Source organism: Tachysurus fulvidraco, chromosome 9, assembly GCF_022655615.1.
Source record: "Tachysurus fulvidraco isolate hzauxx_2018 chromosome 9, HZAU_PFXX_2.0, whole genome shotgun sequence".
NCBI classification, from domain to species: domain Eukaryota; kingdom Metazoa; phylum Chordata; class Actinopteri; order Siluriformes; family Bagridae; genus Tachysurus; species Tachysurus fulvidraco.
Window position 1 is genome coordinate 15,584,302 of NC_062526.1, and position 23,045 is coordinate 15,607,346.

Consider the following 23,045-nt stretch of genomic DNA (forward strand, 5'->3'; position numbering starts at 1 on the left):
TAAATAGGTCTAGCACTAAATAGCTACAAGAATAAAAAAAATCATGAAGTTATTATTAAAGTTGATTATTAAAGTTATTTTTGCCTTTATGGCCTTTGATCATTTATTCACGTATGAGCACAAGGTTCTTCCGATAAGCCAGAAAATGTGATTAGCTTTTCAATCATAGAGCTGAAGCAAAGGGATTTTTATCTATAACCACAACACTACAGAGCAAATCAGTGTAGTACAGTGAAAGATGCTGTCATGTCTGTGCACAGTAATGCTAAAGACTTATGTGCATGCCGTAATATCTAATGCATTGTGAGTGAGTTTAAAAAGAACAAGTATGAAGCTTGTGGGAAAAACACCACATTCTTGATCTGCTCAAGATGTCAATCCTGTTGGGAAACAAGACACTTTTTAAAATGCTACAGCAGAATGAAAATAAGGCATATCTGTTTTTATAAGATAACCCTTTTCACATTAGCATCAGAAAGTTTTTCAATTTTTTTTTTTTTAAACTTTGTAAAGCATTTTTATGAAACTTCTGTGAAGGTATTGTATAGCAGTGTTAATTACAGAGCAAGCCTGGATGGTGATATGATATGCTTTTTATGATGAAATGAAGCCAGTTTGCACCATTACAGTATCTAATGTATAGAATCCACACAACATGGAGGAATCTGTGACACGTATATAATTGAACATGTTTTTATTGAATACATTTTCTGAATCCCCATAACACCCTCTAAAAATTAATGTTTATTTATACAGCTGCATCCTTCCATCATGTATATTGAAGGGACCTATAGTTACATTTTGAAAACAGCAAAAGGCATTTTTAGGACAATCCACCATTAAGATAATAAGATGATTATAGGTAGTGTTTTTATTGTAACCATATTTGCATGAGTGGTTTCAATCATCATTTTTAAACATATCACTAACATAGGTGAAAAAAAAAGTCACATAGTTGACCAAATATTTTTTGATATCAAACTAAAACATTTCTCTACCTGGGGGTAAATCCGGGTTTAGAATGAGAAGAACCCAGGTTTAAGCAAAGTGTAAAAAAAGACCTACATAAATCAATAATATCTTTAATTCAAACCTATGCTTATGGTAAAAATAAAGATCAGTATGTAAAGGACACATTATTCCTACTTTTATTTTTCCTGTAAACATTTTTAGCACTTTTATTTTGTGAAAATTGTGTCTTTTTTGTACATACTACTACACTATTAGCAGTGTCTGTAATCCAAACTTTCCTGGCTCTTGTGCACAAATTTCTTTCACGTTTTAAGGATAATCCATCCACCTGTGGCCTAATCATTTGCCTGATCATTTGCAAAGAAAGTAATCTTGTGAGTGAAAAGTACGTAAAAAAATATTGATTAAATATAGGAAAACTCCGATCACCTGAACACACACACAATCTAGTGCTTTTAAATTCTTATTCAGTTGTGTTACTGGTACTTTCTTTTCTTACTGGTATTTTCTTCTTTCTCTATTAGTTTCCATAACCCGGCAAGCTGCTTATCATTTAGGCCATACGCAGAGCTTTTCGTGTAGAACAGAAAGACCTTGGTTTCCTGAAAGCATGTTGGCTTAATGTAAGAGACCTAGGGAGATACATTAAAATGAACACTCAGATTGCAGATGAAAATGCTTCTCTAGCCATAAAGTAATCTATACCATAAAAATGCTTGCACATTGCAGTACCATTTTTATAGAAGTCATCTAAGATTTATAAAAAAATTTAAAATAATAAGATAACAGTTAAAAAGCAAATAACTACCTCATCCTCCCTCAGCATTATGGCTTTCAAGACATTGTCTCTTCTGTAGAACCACAGAGAATCTATGGGATTTTTCTCTTTCTGCCCGTAATCAAAGTTAATTACCTGAAATAGATGGTACCAAAGTGATTAATCATTCAGCAGCAGTCATGAACAGGTAGTAATGTGGCAACAAATTATTACTTGTGTTGTGGTGAAGCTGTAAATTCAGATAATTTGTGACTAATTCTGATTAATTCATTTAATGTGGTGTCAAAAAAAAAACAGTTTTCCACGAACAAAGCAACATAGTAGTTAACATCATGTTGAATATACATGCAGTTTAAATTCTAAATGAATATTATATTTTAATTCTCTTACATTGCTCTCATTTAAAATGCTACCTATTGTAACAACTTTGTACATTCAGTATATTGGATTTCATTATATTATATTATCATTTACATTCTCTTGCTAAATGTGCAAAAACCTTTTTAAAAAAAACCTTTTAAAAATGGTATTACATAGCTTGTAATACAATCGCTGACATTTCTGAAAACTAAAGCCATATTTTGCTACATTACTTGACATTAAAGAAAGTCACAAGTAGCATCATGGCCTGATATTTTTCATCAGGCTTTAAAACCTAAAACCCAAAACCACAGCCCATTGAAAAATATTATGGGTTTTCTGTTCCACTCACTGTGACTCTGAAGTCTTCTTCGGAGCATTGTGTGAACTTGCTCAGTTTTAGACACTTTTGCAGTGTCTGAGACACACACACACACACACACACACACACACACACACACACACACACACACACACACACACACACACACACACACACACACACACACACACACACACACACACACGCACACACACAGTAGATAAAATCCCCCCCATTCAATAAAACTCTTTAAAATGTTTGTAAGTTAAAGATTTAGAATTGTAAAAAAAAAAAAGACAGAACAAGGAAAAAACAGAATATATTTAGAAAGACTGCACAATGACAATGCTGTTAAGCTTTGTAATGTTATTTTAATATTTGCAATAAAGTAAACATAAATGTAACTTACCTCTTTCATATCAGTGATGTTTGATTTCTTTTTGTATAGTTTGCCACCAACAAATCTGTAAAGATCCCGTCTCTCAATTTTCTCAATGAGCTTATTTGCATTTTGTGTTGCATGCTTAATATAATCAAGAATGTTATCTGTTAAACAGAACGAAAAACAGAACAGATAAAAAAATAAAGTACAACGTGAAACTTTTAACCTGACACTTGTCTATTTCCTTCTGTATCTATGTTATTATTTTTTTCTTCTCTTAAGATTGGTTTATTAATGTTTTATATCTTCCTACTTTTTGAAAAAATGGTTTAATGAACTCTATAATTTTTTTTCCTATATTATTGTTCACTAGAATATAACTTTAAAAGTAGTAGAACTTTTGGTGTGATTTTATGTGCATTTGTTTTGTTTAAGTGTTTCTGAGTCCTACTATTGGGCCTCTTTATAATGTTAATTTGGTGTCTACTTTCTTATTGGTTATTTAAAGTCACATTGAATATTAATCACATGATCAGAGCAGCCATGTGAATGAATTGAATTGCATTAAGTTTATGATCAGAAAAAAGGATTTGATCAAACTATAATAAAATTATGGATTAAGATTAAATTCTATATATTCAATCAAGCTAAGGATCAATCCCAAGATATTGAAGCTGTGCAGCAGCAACGTTAACCACTACACTACTATATCTGGTGCGATCTAGTAAACTTTTCAGTAGGGAATTTTCTTGTGAATTATTAATTATTTGTGTTTATAAATTTGACAAACTGCTGATGTTTCCAAAGTTTAAGTTGCAGAGTTGTTTGTTAAATTTATCTTCAGACTGAATTTAAAATCTCTGAACATGATGGCTTTTGGGAAACACTCAGATACAGGAATCCTACTTAACATGCACCCTTCTTTAGGTCTGTTATTTTCTAAGATTCTTTGTTAATGGGAAACTCACTCCACATTAGTTTGTGTGTGTTTGTGTGTGTGTGTGTGTGTGTGTGTGTGTGTGTGTGTGTGTGTGTGTGTGTGTGTGTGTGTGTGTGTGTGTGTGTGTGTGTGATTCAGGGCAACAAAGTATTTTAAATGGGAACCTGTGAGTTTCAGGTATGTACTCATGTCAGATACAGTCTCAGAGATTTTCTTGCCATCCAGCTTAAAGTCTGCATGTTCAGCTGCCAAAAGTGCATCAATAATCCTGGAAAAAAGACGTGGGTAGAGGAGGGGTGTTTATCTTCATTACACAAGCACCTTATTTCATTCTGAGTGATTTAAGCATCATACAGTGTCCTATAGCTAAACACCATTGCTTAAATTGCATGTGATGTACTTTGACCTGATTTTACTGGTGAACTCACATCCTTTCAATTGCTTTTGTAACCTTGGTAGGCGTTTTGGTGGAGCAGGTAGCAAACGTGAAAGAGTTCGTACATATTCAGTGCTTCCTGAAAGAAAAAGAAAAAAGTTTTTAATTAAAGGTGATTGTAGCTTACATGATTCCCACATTATTTCATATCATAAGCTCACCTTATCTCTCATGCAGATCTTCTTTTCGTTGTTCTCAGTGGTGCAAACTCGTGCAAACTTCATGTAGCGCTCATGGGAGAAGTTGCTTTTCATTCCCAGATGGAGGCAATCTCTATTAAAGGCAAAATAAATATGCAGCATATACAATACATTTCCCTACTGTCATTTGGAAATTGTACTTTGAACAAAATAAGACTATAAACACTGAATGCCAGCACATCATGACTCACCTACTGAAATAATCCATTTTGTCGACATCAATACCTGTGATTTTATTGGCCACAATCTCATACAAGTAGGACTTCTCCTTTGGTCTTCCTTTGTAGCACCACTGCATTAAATAAGATACAATATAGTATAAACTATACACATTATATAACTATATATTATTTTTCCTGTTTTCTGTTTACATATTAATCTATTTATTATTATTATTATTATTATTATTATTATTATTATTATTATTATTATTATTATTATTATTATTATTATTATTACATGTGGATCTGCATGTTGCATTGGCAGTTGATTGCTCACCTCAGTAGGTGGATTTGGGTCAAAGATGAGCTCCTTGATAAACACAATATCTTGATCATCAAGTCCATATCCAACCATGATTTCCTTAATTGTTTTGCCATTCTTTTTGTTGATCAGTTGTTCAAACATTTCGATTGATGCTTTTTCATGCTACTCCATGAGAACAGAAACAAAGAAATAAGATGTGTGACAGCTAAAAATAATTAAAAGTATTACTTTATATGATTGTTCAGCGATTTTTCTCTTCAGTTATAATTATTTGCACACATTTATTTACCCACAATTAAAATGGGTTTAGATTCAAGAAAAAAAAGGAAATATATAGGACACTAACAAAAGGCAATTATCGATTGTACAGATTTTTAACTATTTACCTTCCAATTTAATTCTGGCTTTGCCTCCTTCATGAAGGTCTCAAATACATGAGAGAAAGGGCCATGACCTTCATTTGAAAAAAGTAGAAAAGGGTTTGAATAATTATCAGTGTGATAATGATGTGGGAATTGACACTGAACTACCCATCACCCTCAGCATGCCATGTGTCTACATCCCATGTCCTAAAGATAAGCATAAGTTTCTGGTTTCTGTATATTTCTTTCTTAAGCTATCACTCTTGTCACTATATTGTGAGGATATTGTGTTGTGTGTTTCACAGCTCATGCCTTTGTTTGCTTCATATCTAGTGTTTATGTTTAGGATTCTTGTTAAATGTTTCTACTTGCTACTTTTATTTTTTTATTTGTAAATATTTTTACAATTCATAATAGTTTGTGTTGATTGAGGGCATTTATATACATTTCATGTCCTGGGTGTAACACTACAAACTGTGGAAAGTTTCAATATGGGTAAATATTAAATAATAGATATTTGATGTATTTTATTTGGATTGTGTTATTCCCCAAGCCAGTTTAATAATAGCCATATAATACACAGGGAATAACTCACCCAGGTCATGACACAATCCTGCAATCTGAACACAGAGTTCATCTTGTTTAGTTATCTCCTCTCCATGACCTCTCAGACTCCGCACAAGTTCTCCTGCTAGATGAGCCACACTGTGAATGAAAGTAAAATGTTGTATTGTTACCTCATCATGATGTGGTATAAATATTGCAAGACATTACATAATGATTTTTCAGCAGCAATTTAATCTGCAGTTTATTAGTAAAAAGACTCAAAGGACCAACTGTTTGTGTGTTTATATATATATATATATATATATATATATATATATATATATATATATATATATATATATATATATATATTTATTTATTTATTCAAATTGATATTTTATCATTGTTTTCATTCAAAGAAAGGCTTGCCTTGAAAAAAATGAATGCTGTATATGACTGCATAGCAATAGATAGCTAATTATATTCTTTCTTTCTTTCTTTCTTTCTTTCTTTCTTTCTTTCTTTCTTTCTTTCTTTCTCTCTCTCTCTCTCTCTCTCTCTCTCTCTCTCTCTCTCTCTCTCTCTCTCTCTCTCTCTCTCTCTCTCTCTCTCTCTCTCTCTCTCTCATCAGCTCTCCTGGTCCATAATCTTTATAGAAATAATCAGAATATGAATGATCACTTACCATCATCAAAATCAGCTACTAAAATAATTTACTGTTAGTATGAAAGTATGACAGTTTTACCCGATGGAATGCTCAAAGCGGTTGTGAGAAGCTCCTGGAAAAACAAAATAGCCGCCTCCTAGCTGCTTGATATTTCTCAGACGCTGAAACTCTGGTGTGTCAATGATTTTAACCAGCAGGGGATGCAGCCTGATATGGCCATGGACAGAGTCATTGAAGATCTGTGATACAAAAAAATTAATTATATAATCCAGAAAATAAATAATTCAGTGATAATTTTAATTCACAAAGCTTCCATGAAAACAACATATTGATGACAAATCATCAAACGTTCTTCTGAGAGGAGATGATATTGACCAGTTGGATGAACCAATTTCTTTGGCATATTTGATCTGAAAAACAATGTTATCACTTTGGAATCCCTACAAAAAGCACTTTGGTGATGTTCAGCACCTGAATAACATGTTATGTGTTCTGTTGACACTAAATAGACATGTGGCAGGGTTCATACTGAATACAGAAAAAATGAACTTCCAGAAAGTTCCACTATGCTGGAATTAATTCCTCAAAACTCCTTCAGTGAACCAGCACATGATTATTTCGTTATAAAGGGTTCATAGACAGAGTTCAATTGTTAGATACATAACTAGCATTTCTCTGTCAGGATCCAGCCCGGACTTTGGTCTCGTGTTTTGTTTCTGTTCTGTGTCACGTGTCTGCCCCGCCCTTGTCTCTTCCTTCATGCCTCTGCACACCTGTTCCTTATGCGTTAATTGTGTGGTGTATTTAACCGTGCCGCGTTGCCTATTGCAGAGCGGAATCCTTGTCATCTTTCGTCTCGTACTTTTACGCTATCCTTCATTTGGGTCTTTTATCACCGCGCAGCTGACATTCTAACTTAGATAATGTATTGGACACATGGGCATCCTTTTTCAATAATTTATTGATGTTATGTGAAATGTTTTTATAGGCCAAACTAATAATCTAATAATCATCTCATGAACTAATTATCAGAAAGTGCACTGTATGCACCAATGTATGCAAAGAAAAACTCACCTTGTAATTTTCTGTAGCCATTTGTTTGCTTTCAAGCTGAATACTTGTTTCGGTGGACTAGAGTGACAATAATAATTCTTATTTAGCTTGGACATAGATACATATTAATATATCTTACACATCTGCTTTCTAGAGCAAGGGTATCATTGGATCCTGCTTCCCAACACTGCTTGTGTATTTGATAAATATTACACTTTTAAATTTTGGCATTTCTTCTAGCACATGCTGTACATTTCACTACATTCACAAAATCTTTATCTGTGATTTCTCAGTTCAATTTCTTTTTCTTTCTCTTTAAGCCTTAATTTCAGACATGTGTCAGAAAACTGGCAAGTCTTAAAGAAAATACACAATAAAATGAAAGTAAGAGCTCAGTTTTTTTTAAAAGGGACACATTTTGGATATAAATTCATGAAATTTGTCAACACAAATATGATAATAAAAGTCAAGGTTAGCTGAATTTGAGCTAGTTGTGCTGAATGCAAAGGCCATGTGTTCCTATCCTGTCACTGTACAAAATAAAAGTTTGTTTTATTGTATATTCATTCAAATAAATTAACTGACAAAATAGAATTCATTAAGTGCATAGAAAAACACTTTAGTTACCAAAAAAGAAAACAAAAAAAAAATCAGAGAAATGGCAAGTCTGAGAGTAAATACACAATAAAATAAAAAGAACATCTCAGTTTATTTATACCTCATTCTGGATAAATATTCAAACACTTCATCAAATCTGAAATAGATACAAGCTAATTGGGGAATCTTTGATGACCGTGACCAGATGTTTATTAGTTTCTTTTCTTCTTTCTTTTTCTGATAATCCTGATCAGAACCTGGATTCACAAATGTTTTTGTTTTCTTTGTGCTCATATGCTTGTGTTGATAAAAGTGATAGCACCCATTAAGTATCAAACTTGGCAACAACACAGCTGATTTACTGACCATGTCATCTGACCAGGTTTTTCATTATTAATGTTAAGACTTTTACTTAGAAAAATTGGGTGTATGGAATTAATAATTAACTTTAATGTATAAGTTGCATGAAATGATCATTGATGAATGAATGAGCTTTAATTTCTAATCTATTAATTGCTTATCAACAGTTCATTATTACTGTTACTGGCAAAAAGTATTGGAGTATAAATTCAGAAGTGATAGAATTCTGGTGTATAAATTTGTTAAAGTCACTATTATTTTCCAATTTGACAATATAATTTTAAATGAAGTAAGGTATTTATCAATATAATACAAACAATTAAGGGTGTTGCTTGTATTTACTCGTGCTTAACTAATGCTTATTACAGTTTTTTCCTTTCACTTCAAAGCTTAATTTCTCATTTCAGAGAAATGGCAAGTCTGAGAGGAAATACACAATAAAATGAAAAGGACAGCTCAGTTTATTTATATCTCATTCTGGGTATAAATTCAAACACTTCATCAAATCTGTCAATACAAATATGATAACAACAGAAGTAACATGTTGATCATAACATAACATTACTAATAAAAACACAATGTAAGCAATTCTAAAACTTACCTCACTTGTTCCTGTAGCCATATTTGCCCTGAACCTGAAGCCTTGTGTCAGTGGATTAAAAAAGGGAACAAAATTAAGGTTAATATTTTTTATAATTCACACAAATTGAGCATGTGCAAGATGTGCTCATATGCTTGTGTTGACAAAGTACCAAACTTACTCACAACACAGCTGATTTACTGACCATTTTACTTGATTTACTGACCATGTCATCTGACCAGGTTTTTCATTATTAATGTTAACAAGACTTTTACTATGATTTACATTTACAGTTGTTTTTTTTTTCAAAGAAATGGCAAGTCTGAGAGTAAATACACAATAAAATAAAAAGAACAGCTCAGTTTGTTTCAGTGGACTAGAGTGACAACAATAATTCTTGTTTAGCTTGGACATAGATACATATTAATATATCTTACACATATGCTTTCTAGTGCCAGGGTATCATTGGATCCTGCTTCCCAACCCTGCTTGTGTATTTGATAAATATTACACTTTTAAATTTTGGCATTTCTTCTAGCACATGCTGTACATTTCACTACATTCACAAAATCTTTATCTGTGATTTCTCAGTTCAATTAAATTTTTTCTTTCTCTTTAAGCCTTAATTTCTTGTGTCAGAAAACTGGCAAGTCTTAAAGAAAATACACAATAAAATGAAAGTAAGAGCTCAGTTTTTTTTAAAGGGCCTCATTTTGGATATAAATTCATGAAATTTGTCAACACAAATATGATAATAATAAAAATTGTGTGCAAAGGAATGCAAAGATCGTGTGTTCAAATCCTGTCACTGTATAAAATAAAAGTTTTTTTATTGTATATTCATTCAAATAAATTAACTGACAAAATAGAATTCATTAAGTCCATAGAAAAACACTTTAACATTAATTGCAGTGAAATGTATTCATTTGTCAAAAACATTAAGGTATAAAACATATTTTACTATTCATTTAATTTATTACTGAAGTATAACATAAAGACAAAATAAACAATACATTTTTGTATCATTAAAAATGATTAAAACAATTGTAAAGAAGTGAACACTATTTTTGTAGTCATACTGTAATGATTTGCTTACCTTTCTCCCACGATCCTCTGAATTCCACACAGCAGACTGGTGTGTGTGTGTGTGTTTGTGTGTGTGTATTTATATACATTCTAATGAATGCAGTTATGAATCAACAAACTATGGACACACCTTTTTTGGGTGTTAATTATTATACTAAAAAAGTAAATATTTATTTTTGTATCCGTTCCCAGTGTACACTTGATGTGGTACTTTCACATGTTAATAATACCACGTACACCCCTAGATGTGGTTGTACTGGCATAGACACAGTAAATTTATAATTTTTGAGTAGATAAAAAAAAGAAAAAAATACAAGGTGCTATAAAATACAATGAGAAACAAGAAACTACGCACACCATGCAACTACGCACACCATTTTTCTTGTACAATTGTAACCAGATATGTGTGTGATGGTACATATTGCTACACTATTAACTATGTAAGTAATGCTCAGTAAAACTGTCATCAGCCTAACAGTGGAAGCTAATACCATATTTAAATTAGACAACATTTTTAGAGATGAGTATGCTTAGAGTCAAAGCCAGCAAGGAGACACAACCTAAATCAAAGGCCAGTAGAAGATCATTTGCCATTTTAACAAACGCTGTCTGTGTGCTATGTTGAGTCCTAAACCTGACTGAGACCCTTCATGAATGTTACTCCTATGTAGGTTTTAGCATAACTGTTGTGCTACAAACTTTCCTAGAACACTGAAAATAATGGGGTCAAGTTCATGTTTATTTATTTTATCTTTTGTTTTGTTTTTGTTTTGAAATTCTGCTAATTTTAATTCTGAAAATCTAAAATTTAATCTAATCATTCCACACACACCCAGAGATGTGGTTGTACTGCCAAAGACACATTCAGGTTGTACTTCCTGCTTCAATGACGAACATTCTGATGTCATCCTTGCTTCGGCAAAGGTCAAGTCTATTTATATAGAACAGCATGACCTTGAAATCATAAACTATTCTAAAAAAAAATCATAACACATGGTAAGTGTTATGAATGTCTAATGGCCAGTTGAGTTGCACATAAAATTCCATGTCATGAAATTTGTGAATGTTGTGAAATAGGGTGGTCTGATACAATGTCTTGTTTAACACGTGTAAATGTAAATACCAGGAAATAAAAGTAGAATTTTTGAAACTTAAACTCCTATTTCCTTCTTTTGATTTTAAACCAAACACTCTTTGGCATATAGCACAAACAAATGAATTGGCTTTAAAATTCCAGTAGCTTTGCAGTTGACTATAACATCTGTCAAACATAGGAATCGGGCCCACATCTCCAGAAGGATAAACTCTCAGTTCACTTATGGTACATGGCTAATTATTATATTAAAACTATGATATGTTGTTTGGAACTAAGATCTATCTAATGACTATCAAACTGTTTGAACATCTTCACAGAGAAGATAAAATATATATTTTTGGATTGGTTCCAAGTGTACACTGGAAATGTTACTTCTGCATGATAATCATTCAACACACACACACCCAGAGATGTGGTTGTACTGGCATGGACACATTCAGGCTATAAACAAACCCAAGTTGTTCTGTTGACTTTAAAAAAATCATAACTCATGGTAAGTGTTATGGATGTCTAATGGCCAGTTGAGTTGCCCATAAAATTCCATGTCATGAAATTTGTGAATGTTGTGAAATTGGGTGGTCTGACACAACATTTTCTATATTCTGTTTAACACATGTAAATGTAAATACCAGGAAATAAAAGTTGAACTTTTAAAACTTAAACTCCGATTTCTTTCTTTTGATTTTAAACCAAACACTCTTTGCCATATAGCACAAACAAATTAATTGGCTTTAAAATTCCAGTAGCTTTGCATTCTCTGCATTCAATGTGGAATACTTCACCTCAATTGGATCCCAGTGGATGTTTCACAGCTCCATGCCCTCATCTCTCAACAAGGTGAAATGCTGCTGGCCTATCAGGAGCAAATCAAGTTAAGTCAACATTTAAGAAGCTTTTATTGTCAATTTAACCATATGTAGATCTGAAAATCTAAAACGTCACAGGCTAATTATTATATTAAAACTATGATATGTTGTTTGGAATTAAGTTCTACCTAATGACTATCAGGCTGTTTGAACATCTTCACGAAGAATAGTAAATAATATAGTATAATTTCTGATTGGTTCCCAGTGTACACTCGAAATGTTACTTCTGCATGATAATCATTCCACAGACACCCATAGGTGTGGTTGTACTGGCATGAATACATTCAGGATATCCTTCTTGCTTCAATGACAAACATTTTGTAGTCATCCCTGATTCGGCATAGGTCAAGTCTATTTATATAGATCAGCATGACCTTGAATTCATAAAATATTTCATGCTGAATGTAGAAGATCTGGAAAGAAATATGAATATTAACACAGAAATTGTTTATTTATCCTTGGCTATAAACAAACCCAAGTTGTTTTAAGTTGGCTTAAAAAAATCATAAATCATGTTAAGTGTTATGGATGTCTAATGGCCAGTTGAGTTGCCCATAAAATTCCATGTCATGAAATTTGTGAATGTTGTGAAATTGGGTGGTCTGATACAAAATTTTCTGTTTTGTTTAACATGTGTAAATGTAAATACCAGGAAATAAAAGTTGAACGTGTTAAACAAAACAGAAAATTTTGTATCAGACCACCCAATTTCACAACATTCACAAATGCCAAAGAGTGTTTGGTATATAGCACAAACAAATGAATTGGCTTTAAAATTCCAGTAGCTTTGCAGGGGACTATAACATTCAATTCAATTCAATTCAATTTTATTTATAAAGCACATTTAAAATCCACCTGAGCTGGCCAAAGTGCTGTACTGTACATAGAGGTAAAAGAAAAGGAAAAAAAGAAAGAACATAAATATAAAAGAACACGTACAAATTACCAACAATTAAAAGCACAGGAAAAGAGGTGTGTTTTTTAACATGGATTTAAATTCAATGAACGCTGCTTCCTTCACATAGTTTTCTCATGTTACATCCCAAGCCATTTAATTTTGCCTAGTTTTCATGTGTATGACATTGATTGCATTTCCCTCGACTTTTATTCTGTATTCATGCTCAAGCAAATGTTGCTGTCAAACGTTTCAATGAGTCCTCAAGAATTGCATACAAACTGCTGTGCAGCTACTCATGCCATGTACCCAGGAAGTAACTGCATTTCTACTTATCTACAGAGCAACACCTCATGCAACTACTAACAAAACTCCTTTCAAAATGGTGAGAGAGTGACAAATGCGCAAATCCTTCCTACACAAACTTCACAAGATTCTGCCATTATGAAGTATGTTAAAGTGAAGCAAGATAATAGTAAGGCTTACATAGATGTCAAAATGAGAGCAAGAATTCCTTCTTTTCATTCAGGAGATAAAATGAATTAAAAAAAAAATTCATTCCTTGAAAAGAAAACAGACTCAAAATTCTCACATCCATTTACAGTTCATGGAAATGAATAAAACAAAATGTGTGAGTTTAGATGAGAAACCTGTATCCAGTGTCCATGTGCTTTTCTTGAGTTGAATGTTTTAGATAAACATTACAAATATTAATTCCATCTTCTAAAAAAAAAACAATTTATAAAATATGAGATTAAAAACAACCCAAATATTGCCCATTGTCGCTGCTTCGCTCTTGATGGTGGACAGAGGTCAGCATGATCACTCTGATAAGATACTTCTGTGGCATGGGACCAGAAACCCTAAAAGACCTCAAGACCTCATCACTATTTGGCCCATGGACACTTTCATGATTGTTAAAATTCTGGAAATCTGAAACTTCACAGACTAATTATTCTATTAATTAATGAAATTCTAGCTAATTACCATTAAGCCTTCTGAACATCTTTACAGAATAGAGTAAATATATGTTTTTGGATTGTCTCCCAATGTAGACTTGATGTGGCAATTTCAAATTTTAATAATTCCAAACACACCTATAGATGTGGTTGCAATGGCATGGGCACATTCACATTCAACTACACACCCCATGCAGTGTTGTTAATGTGAAACTGTGGTCAAATAAATGTGTATGTTTGTACAAATTGCTCCACTATTAAATATGTAAGTAAATCTTTGCAGAATTGTATGTCATCAACATAGCAGTGGAAGCTAATACCATGTTTACAAAGAATTTTACACAGAGGTAGCATATATGCAGTGGGCCCTAAAGAGAACCTTGTGGAACACCAAACTTTACCTTGGTATGCATTGTGAAGTAACCATTTACATCTACAATCTGAAATTGATCAGACAAATAAGACCTGAATTTTTAAAAACCAATCAAATTTTATAGCTTATCAAGGAGATTAATATGACCAGTAAAGTCAAAATCTTCTCTAATGCCACCAGGAAGGAGACACAATCCCGGTAAAAGGCAATTTACTACCAGATCAGTCTCTATGCTGTGATGAGGCCTATATCCAGACTGATACACTTCATTACACTACATGTTTTTATGTAGGTATGAGGATAACTGCTGTGCTACTAACTTTGTCAGAGTGTTGGAAATAAAGGGGTCAAGATTTTTTAATTACCCCTAATTTAAAAAACCTTCCCCTCTACATTACTACGATAGAAAAGAGGTGTTATTTGTGTAGTAACAGCGTTTAGCTCAGGAGTTATTGACTCGGGAAACTCAAATCTGTGAATATACGGCCAACTTCCTGCTAATTCAGTTCGCTCCAGCGCTGGAAACCTGATCCTATATTAACACGGGTCGTTCTTCTTGCCTTATCGTAAGCCTTTCTTTGCTTTCTTTCTTTGTTTTTATCCTCCATGTCAATGTTAAAACTGCTTTCTGCTAATGTCACACATGAGCACTGAACACTCTCTCTGCCCATATTGACAAGACCTGTCCCTTTCTGCTCATTGGCTACACGTTTGTTTTGATTTTTGATTTTCCGGCCCGACTCGCATTTCTCAAAAATCGGAGGTCCTATCTTTAAACTCCTATTTCATATCCTTTTTTTATTTTAAACCAAACACTCTTTGGCATATAGCACAAACCAATGAATTGGCTTTAACTGTGTGCTTTAACTGCTGAATTTAACTGTGTGCTTTAACTCTCTACATTTGATTATATTGTCTTCTGGTAAAGTAGGTTCCTGTCTTTTGTATACTATCTGCTTAACTCACTTTGTTCTAGAGTAGTGTGATTTGAATCGTGTTATATTCTATAGCATTGTTGATTTTTATAGTGTTGGTTTTTGTTGTTCTCTCAGCTGATTAATCAGGAGTAGTTTCAGTCTCCCTTAAGGTGTGAATTGGGGGCAGGGCTTACCTATTTAAATTGAAGGTTCTCCGCTACAGACGCTAGCGTCTGTAGCGGTTTGTTAGTAGCTCTCTCTCTCTCTAACATTAGTGTCTAGTACTGTCTTGATATATTCTACCATACCTCAATTCTCACTCTTGTTTGACTACAAATATGTGCCTTAAACCCATCTCTGTACTCAAGGCCTACTCTCGCAGACGCTCTCATCCACAAAGCAGAGGTCACAATCCCAATAACCTCATCTACCCTCCTCTGTTGTGTAAGTCTCAAACAGTAGTGGTAGGTGGGCTCTGGAATTGTCAGTCTGCGGTAAAGAAAGCTGATTTTATCTCTGCTTTAACTTCCCATTACTCCTTTGATTTTCTTGCTCTAACAGAAACCTGGATATCCCCACAGAACACTGCTACACCAGCTGCTTTATCCTCTGCCTATGCTTTCTCTCACTCACCACGAGAAACAGGCAGGGGTGGTGGCACAGGTTTATTGTTGTCAAAGAAATGGTGCTTTACACCTCTACTCTTCTCTAATTTAACCATCTCTTCTTTTGAATTTCATGCCATTTCAGTTACCTCTCCTATCAACCTTGTTATCATTGTTGTCTACCGCCCTCCTGGTCCCCTAGGAAACTTCCTGGAAGAAATGGACTCACTGCTTAGTGCTTTCCCTTCCGATAGCTCCCCCCTGACAGTGCTTGGTGACTTCAACCTCCCCTCTGACAAGCTACATTCTTCTTCCCTCCTGTCTCTTCTCGACTCTTTCTCCCTCACACTCAACAGCTACATCCCCACACACAAAGGAGGCAATGTCCTGGACCTGGTTTTCACCCGTCCTTCTCCAGCTACAGATGTGACTGCTACCCCACTCCACGTCTCTGATCATCACCTGGTATCCTTCACCATCACTCTACCTATCTTACCTAAAACTACCTCTCACCCCCTTGCTCTTACTCGCCGCAACCTTCACTCTGTCTCACCTTCATCTGTAGCTTCTGGCACTCTTTCTTCCCTTCCTGATACTAAGTCTTTTTCCTCACTACCCTTAGACTCAGCCACAGATACTTTCCTCTCATCTCTTTCCTCAACTATGGACTCCCTCTGCCCTATGTTCACTAAACCCAAGAAAACTTCTTCTTCTGCTCCTTGGCTTTCAGATGTGCTGCGCAACAATCGAAGAGAGCTAAGATCATCAGAGAGAAAGTGGAAGAAATCACAACTTGATGCAGATCTTGATTTTTACAGAACACTTCTTGTCAAGTTCTCCTCAGATGTGACTTCTGCCAAGACTTCCTTCTACAAGGAAAAGCTTGAAGCTTCCTCACATGACCCTCGGAAATTCCACAACATCATCTCTTCTCTGCTCAACCCCCCGGCTCCACCTTCTTCATCCTCCCTGACTGCAGAAGACTTTGCTTCTTTCTACCAGGAGAAGATTGAGGAAATCTGCCGGACCTTCACTTCAGCCCCGACTGCACTTACATCTCAGAGTATGGATTCCCCTACACCTTCGTTGTCACATTTTTCAACTGTGTCAGCAGAAGAGATTTTACAACTCATCCAGTCCTGCAATCCTACCACCTGCCCACTGGATCCACTCCCTACCACTATGCTCCAGACCATCTCACAAGACCTCTTGCCCTTCATTTCCACTATCGTCAATAGATCCATAGCATCTGGTCAGGTACCAACTACTTTCAAGAGAGCAAGGGTTATTCCCATCCTAAAGAAACCTGCTCTGGATCCATCAGACATCAGTAACTACAGACCGGTATCACTTCTCTCATTTCTTTCAAAAATTCTTGAACGCATTGTCTATAATCAACTGTCTGTCTATCTCTCACAGAACAACCTCCAAGATCCCAAACAGTCTGGCTTTAAAGCAGCTCACTCTACAGAGACAGCCCTTTTGGATGTCTCTGAGAAGCTACATACTGCTATATCAGCCAAACTATCATCCGTCCTTATCCTCCTTGACCTTTCAGCAGCGTTTGATACGGCCAACCACAAGACTCTCTTATCCTCCCTCAAGAGTCTTGGGATTTGCGGATCAGCTTGGGAATGGTTTGCCTCCTACCTGGAAGGACGCTCATATCAAGTAACATGGAGGGGAGTGACATCTGCTCCACGCAGACTCTCCACTGGCGTCCCACAGGGCTCAGTACTTGGTCCTCTTCTTTTCTCCTTGTATACTCACTCTCTTGGTGAAGTTATTTCATCACATGGGTTCTCTTACCACTGCTATGCTGATGATACACAACTTATCTTCTCTTTCCCACCCTCAGATGCCACAGCTTCTGACCGGATCTCAGCATGTCTGGCAGAAATTTCATCATGGATGACTGCTCATCAGTTAAAGCTCAATCCGAGCAAAACTGAACTGCTGTTCATCCCAGGTGATTCATCCCCAGGTCACGATCTTGCTATATCCTTGCACAACGATCTGATCTCCCCTTCAGCCACAGCTCGCAACCTTGGGGTAACCATGGACAATCAACTGTCCTTTTCCTCTCATGTTGCAAATGTGACTCGCTCATGTCGGTTTCTTCTCTACAACATTAGAAGGATTCGGCCATTTTTGTCCACACAGACTGCCCAGGTACTTGTTCAGTCTCTTGTCATTTCTAGACTGGATTACTGCAATGCACTGCTGGCAGGTCTACCTATGAACGCAATCCGTCCTCTGCAAATGATCCAAAATGCAGCTGCCCGGCTTGTTTTCAACCTGCCAAAGTTCTCGCATACCACCCCGCTACTGCGATCCCTCCACTGGCTTCCGGTAGCTGCACGCATCCGGTTCAAAACACTGATGCTGGCCTACAAAGCCAAAAATGGACCAGCCCCCTCTTACCTCAAAGCCCTCATCATTCCTCGCACTGCACCCCGTAACCTCCGATCTACCAGCACTGCTCGACTGGTTCCACCATCTCTCAGGGTAAGAGGCAAGTATACTACAAGACTCTTCTCTGTACTGGCACCAAGGTGGTGGAATGAACTTCCCATAGAGGTCCGGACAGCCGAGTCACTGGCTATTTTCAAGCGGCGGTTGAAGACCTACTTATTCAGGAAGCACTTCAACTAGCACTTCTTTCCTTATCCTTTGCATTAAAAAAAAAAAAAAAACTTTCATTGTAACTTTGAACATATGTTTTAAACTCATGGTATCTTAAGTATGTAACCTAGTGAACCAGCATTAATGTATTCAGTGTTAGAGATTTAAGCACTTATGTACGTCGCTCTGGATAAGGGCGTCTGCCAAATGCTGTAAATGTAAATGTAAATTTAAAATCTCTGAACATGATGGCTTTTGGGAAACACTCAGATACAGGAATCCTACTTAACATGCACCCTTCTTTAGGTCTGTTATTTTCTAAGATTCTTTGTTAATGGGAAACTCACCCCACATTAGTTTGTGTGTGTGTGTGTGTGTGTGTGTGTGTGTGTGATTCAGGGCAACAAAGTATTTTAAATGGGAACCTGTGAGTTTCAGGTATGTACTCATGTCAGATACAGTCTCAGAGATTTTCTTGCCATCCAGCTTAAAGTCTGCATGTTCAGCTGCCAAAAGTGCATCAATAATCCTGGAAAAAAGACGTGGGTAGAGGAGGGGTGTTTATCTTCATTACACAAGCACCTTATTTCATTCTGAGTGATTTAAGCATCATACAGTGTCCTATAGCTAAACACCATTGCTTAAATTGCATGTGATGTACTTTGACCTGATTTTACTGGTGAACTCACATCCTTTCAATTGCTTTTGAAACCCTGTGTTGGTAGGCGTTTTGGTGGAGCAGGTAGCGAACGTGAAAGAGTTCGTACATATTCAGTGCTTCCTGAAAGAAAGAGTTTTTAATTAAAGGTGATTGTAGCTTACATAATTCCCACATTATTTCATATTATAAGCTCACCTTATCTCTCATGCAGATCTTCTTTTCGTTGTTCTCAGTGGTGCAAACTCATGCAAATTTCATGTAGCGCTCATGGGAGAAGTTGCTTTTCATTCCCAGATGGAGGCAATCTCTATTAAAGGAAAAATAAATATGCAGCATATACAATACATTTCCCTACTGTCATTTGGAAATTGTACTTTGAACAAAATAAGACTATAAACACTGAATGCCAGCACATCACGACTCACCTACTGAAATAATCCATTTTGTCGACATCAATACCTGTGATTTTATTGGCCACAATCTCATACAAGTAGGACTTCTCTTTTGGTCTTCCTTTGTAGCGCCACTGCATTAAATAAGATACAATATAGTATAAACTATACACATTATATACCTATATATTATTTTTCCTGTTGTCTGTTTACATATTAATCTATTTATTATTATTATTATTACATTTGGATCTGCATGTTGCATTGGCAGTTGATTGTTCCTCTCAGTAGGTGGATTTGGGCAAGATGAGCTCCTCGATAAACATAATGTCTTGTTCATCAAGTCCACATCCAACCATGATTTCCTCAATTGTTTCGCCATTCATTCTGTTATTGATCAGTTGTTCAAACATTTTGATTGATGCTTGTTCATGCTACTCCATGAGAACAGAAACAAAGAAATAAGATGTGTGACAGCTAAAAATAATTAAAAGTATTACTTTATATGATTGTTCAGCGATTTTTCTCTTCAGTTATACTGTAATTATTTGCACACATTTATTTACTCACAATTGAAATGGGTTTAGATTCAAGAAAAAAAGGAAATATATAGGACACTAAAAAAAGGCAATTATCGATTGTACAGATTTTTAACTATTTACCTTCCAATTTAATTCTGGCTTTGCCTCCTTCATGAAGGGCCATGACCTTCATTTGAAAAGAGTAGAAACAGGTTTGAATAATTATCAGTGTGATAATGATGTGGGAATTGACACTGAACTACCCATCACCCTCAGCATGCCATGTGTCTACATCCCATGTCCTAATGATAAGCATAAGTCCTGGTTTTTGTATGTTTCTTTCTTAAGCTATCACTCTTGTCACTATATTGTGAGGATGTTGTGTGTTTCACAGCTCGTGCCTTTGTTTGCTTAATATCAAGTGTTTATGTTTAGGATTCTTGTTAAATGTTTCTACTTGCTACTTTTATTTTTTTTACTTGTAAATATTTTTACAATTCATAATAGTTTGTGTTGATTGAGGGCATTTATATACATTTCATGTCCCGGGTGTAACACTACAAATTGTGGAAAGTTTCAATGTGGGTAAATAATAAATAAATAGATATTTGATGTATTTTATTTGGATTGTGTTATTCCCCAAGCCAGTTTAATAATAGCCATATAATACACAAGGAATAACTCACCCAGGTCATGACACAATCTTGCAATCTGAATACAGAGTTCATCTTGATCAGTTATCTCCTCTCCATGAGCTCTCAGACTCCGCACAAGTTCTCCTGCTAGATGAGCCACACTGTAAAGGAAAGTCAAATGTTGTATTGTTACCTCATCATGATGTGGTATAAATATTGCAGGACATTACAGTATATAATGATTTTTCAGCAGCAATTAAATCTGCAGTTTATTAGTAAAAAGATTCAAAGGACCAACTGTTTGCGTGTTTGTTTGTATATTTATTTATTTATTTATTTATTCAAATTGGTATTTTATCATTGTTTTCATTCAAAGAAAGGCTTGCCTTGAAAAAAATGAATGCTGTATATGACTGCATAGCAATAGATAGCTAATTATATTCTTTCTTTCTTTCTTTCTTTCTTTCTTTCTTTCTTTCTTTCTTTCTCTCTTTCTTTCTCTCTCTCATCAGCTCTCCTGGTCCATAATCTTTATAGAAATAATCAGAATATGAATGATCACTTACCATCATCAAAATCAGCTACCACAATCTTCACCTAAAATAGTTTACTGTTAGTATGAAAGTATGACAGTTTTACCCGATGGAATGTTCAAAGCGGTTGTGAGAAGCTCCTGGAAAAACAAAATAGCCGCCTCCTAGCTGCTTGATATTTCTCAGACGCTGAAACTCTGGTGTGTCAATGATTTTAACCAGCAGGGGATGCAGCCTGATATGGCCATGGACAGAGTCATTGAAGATCTGTGATACAAAAAAAATTGTCCGCAATTCATTTCTCCCCTAGCAACATCTATCAGTGTCAATCCTATTAATGTTATATTTAGTACTGTTCATAGATCTCATCACCAGAAATGTGAAATATTTCATTCTAATGTTATGAAGGTATTCAAAAAAAATCATAGATTTTCTGATGTACAGCTGAGTGTGCAGCATGTGGAAGAGACAATAAGCAACCCATGTCATAATGCATGAGGAGTGATGACAGACAAGAATTATTTTTAATACCCTGTGATTTTACAGAGTTCAAATATTTTTATGTGAAGTGAGTTGAGTGCATGAAGAATTTAATGTAATATAAATGTGTCTGTTTTTTTCTCAATACACTATATAATTATGTAATCCAGAAAATAAATAATTCAGTGATAATTTTAATTCACAAAGCTTCCATAAAAACAACATAATGACGACAAAACGTTCTTCTGAGAGGAGATGATATTTGACCAGTTGGATGAACCAATTTCTTTGGCATATTTGATCTGTAAAACAATGTTATCACTTCGGAATCCCTACAAAAACACTTTGATGATGTTCAGCACCTGAATAACATGTTATGTGTTCTGTTGCCACTGAACAGAGGGGTGGCAGGGTTCATACTGAATACAGAAAAAATTAACTTCCAGAAAGATCCATTATACTGGAATTATTCCCCAAAACTCCCTCAGCGAACCAGCACATGATTATTTCGTTATTAAGGGTTCATAGACAAAGTTCAATTTTTAGATACAGTACATAACTAGCATTTCTCTGTCAGGATCCATGCTCGGACTTTGGCCTCGTGTTTTGTTTCTGTTCTGTGTCACGTGTCTGCCCCGCCCTTGTCTCTTCCTCCCCGCCTCTTATGCCTATTGCAGAGCGGAATCCTTGTCATCTGTCTTCTCATAATTTTACGCTATCCTGCATTTGGGTCTTTTATCCCTGCGCCGCTGACATTCTAACTTAGATAATGTATTGGACACATGGGCATCCTTTTTCAATAATTTATTAATGTTATGTGAAATGTTTTTATAGGCCAAACTAATAATCTAATAATCATCTCATGAACTAATTATCAGAAAGTTTAAGTGCACTGTATGCACCAATGTATGCAAAGAAAAACTCACCTTGTAATTTTCTGTAGCCATTTGTTTGCTTTGAAGCTGAATCCTTGTTTCGGTGGACTAGAGTGACAATAATAATTTTTATTTAGCTTGGACATAGATACATATTAATATATCTTACACATCTGCTTTCTAGAGCAAGGGTATCATTGGATCCTGCTTCCCAACCCTGCTTGTGTATTTGATAAATATTACACTTTTAAATTTTGGCATTTCTTCTAGCACATGCTGTACATTTCACTACATTCACAAAATCTTTATCTGTGATTTCTCAGTTCAATTTCTTTTTTCTTTCTCTTTAAGCCTTAATTTCAGACATGTGTCAGAAAACTGGCAAGTCTTAAAGAAAATACACAATAAAATGAAAGTAAGAGCTCAGCTTTTTTAAAAGGGCCACATTTTGGATATAAATTCATGAAATTTGTCAACACAAATAT

General features: G+C 35.1%; 2 pseudogenes; both read right to left on the reverse strand.

The window, feature by feature from the left end:
• Positions 1 to 1,200: 1,200 nt before the first annotated feature.
• On the reverse strand, positions 1,201 to 10,195 carry LOC113658749 (annotated as a pseudogene).
• A 173-nt stretch (positions 10,196 to 10,368) lies between these two features.
• Positions 10,369 to 22,664, reverse strand: LOC125145526 (annotated as a pseudogene).
• Positions 22,665 to 23,045: the final 381 nt, after the last annotated feature.